The following is a 2,455-nucleotide window of genomic DNA, read 5'->3' as shown; positions in this document are numbered from 1 at the left end:
ATTTTTGGCGACGTTTTTAACCATGCGTCGGGAATAAGCGTCGGGAAAAGTGTAATTTGTTGTAGTGTGGTGATCAGCACCGGATAACCATAGGAGTTGATTTTCTAACCAGGTGTAGACGGTAAAAAATACCTCTATAGGCTTACAGGAAATTCGCCTGCGAAAAGAGCTCGCACGACCGCTTCTCTGGCACGGGTCTAAATCGCATGGGCATCGCACATGCTCGATTCTAGGTTCGCCTTACGGTCGGCTCGCCAGCACGAGTTAAGATCGATCAGGATGGCGGAAGCAAACCCCAAGACCGTCAGTACAGCTGGGTATCCACTACCCCACGTGCTGAGATGGACCTTCCCATCTCTCTCGACCCGAAGGGAGAGAGAGCACAGTACCCCAGGACCGTCAAACGGCCGCCCACAGCGCGCACAACGCGAAGGACTGGACAGGTGTCGAGTCAACCTGAGCATTCATAAATGCTACTCACCTCGGCTGTCTGAGCCAAGAGCTGGATCCGCCGGCACTCGGCAAGCTGGCTAGACCCACTCGAGTATTGTACACCTACTTCACCGCCTCTCCTGACCGGAAAGGAGAAAGCACCGTGCTCAAAGCACGCCGGGCGGTCACGCACAGTACGAGTGATCGGACAGACACTTCATCGATCTGCGAACTCATAAATGCGGTTCATTAATGCTGGTCAAATCCACTCGGATAGCAGTCGTTCGTTGCCTCACATACAAGAATGGGCCTTCCCATCGTAGGTGACAGGACATAAAGCACAATCCCTGGAATGACCATTCATGGTATCGAGGAACGGCGAGACGTCTCTGAAGAGGATGTGGTCACATCCCACAATTCAAGGAGAAGTCAAGCTGTCCTTCCATTTAAAAGCCCCTTCCAGCACACTGGAAGGGGGGTCGCAATTTTTAGAGAAAAGAGTTGAGACCAAGCTCCCTGCATAGCCTTTGCATCGCAACGTCGCTGTTTAGTTCCGAGCCCAGATCGCCGGTGAACTAAACAGAACCGAACTCTATTGCCCTGAGCTTCTACTGCGCACCAAAGCTCTCCAGCAACCTCGATCGAACGGTCCAAGGGAAGCAGACTCGACCCGAGCATCGAGCGAAGCGTCCTATAGCCACCTAAAGTCCCCACACAAAACAAAGAGGGCTTTCCCTCTGCTTCTGTTGTAATCATTTGATTCGTTAGTTTGTAATAAGCTTTCTTATAAATACAAACAAGCACTCCCTGTTTTCAAGAATCAAATTTTCACCCTACAGAAGATGGCGACCACAGTGGGAGCAGCTGTTTCATCGAGTGAAATGGTGGTGGCTCAGTTTGATGAGGTTACTATCGGGACGACAGTAGAGTCCCTCGAAATCGAGTTCGACCAGGCCAAGTACGAAGAATACTTGTCCTCCTCCTCCTCTGGTGGCGAGGCATCCCGCAAACACCACAGAGCTGTGCGCCGAGGCCGACCTCAAACGGTCAAAGCCTCTGCACCCGAGGGTTCCAACCGAGTCTCATCGGAGGAGCCCACTCCCTCGCGATCGATCAAGGCCAAGCCAGAGATCGAGCGCAAGAGGCAAGGATCTGCCAAATGGATCGCCAAACGGTCCACGCAGACACCTGCCTCGGAGGAAGCGCCGGTTCACTCCGACACAAACCGCAATGCCACAACCCACGGTGACGTTCTCCCCGCTGGGAGAACTAACCAACAGCGACGGCAAACACCCGTCAGACAGGGGGTCCAAACCTCCATTTCTCATAATGGCCTGAACCATCACACAGGCCCGAGAAACACTAGACAGGAAGGCAAGCTGCCCGACCTCGGAAGGCCCTCCAAATCAGGAGCGTCAACCGAGGACAGCAGAGCCATCCGCTCAGGAGGACTTCGCTTCTCAGGTCATATCCCTGATGCGAACAAACCACACCGAGCATACGAGCCTACCCAAGTAGGCGAATCCTCGAAGGCTGGCGAGCCTCGCCATAATCATTTGGCGGATAAACGTAAAGGAAAGGAAATAGGCGGTTCCTCCCGAACCCGCTCTTCTAAACACGGGGTCGAAACTCGCCCACATACTGGAATTCGCTCAAACGCGAAGACTCGCCAGTCAAGGCGAGATCGCCTGACTCCAACACCAAGGCGTTCCACCCAACACGCGCCAGAGAGAGCGCCCAAAAATCTCTCGTCAGCTCACCAGAGCGACTCTTCTGAGGCCGGGGGTTGTCACCAACCACCCGTAGAAGACCTCAGAGAATTCTTGACTCACAAACGCGCTATCCACGAGGCGAATCCTCAGTGCCACTACGAGAGACTCATCCACACGGTCCTCGCCGATTGCCAATGCGTTGGGGCGGCAAAACCTTCGGTGTTTAAGAGACTTTCTCAACAGTCCTCTCGACCAAGGCCCTCCCGTCGAAGGCGCCGTCACCAGAGAAGACGCGTTAATGACGACCTGGA

This window comes from Asparagus officinalis, chromosome 3 (assembly GCF_001876935.1).
Source record: "Asparagus officinalis chromosome 3, Aspof.V1, whole genome shotgun sequence".
Classification (NCBI taxonomy): Eukaryota; Viridiplantae; Streptophyta; class Magnoliopsida; order Asparagales; family Asparagaceae; genus Asparagus; species Asparagus officinalis.
This window is presented reverse-complemented; position numbering follows the sequence as displayed.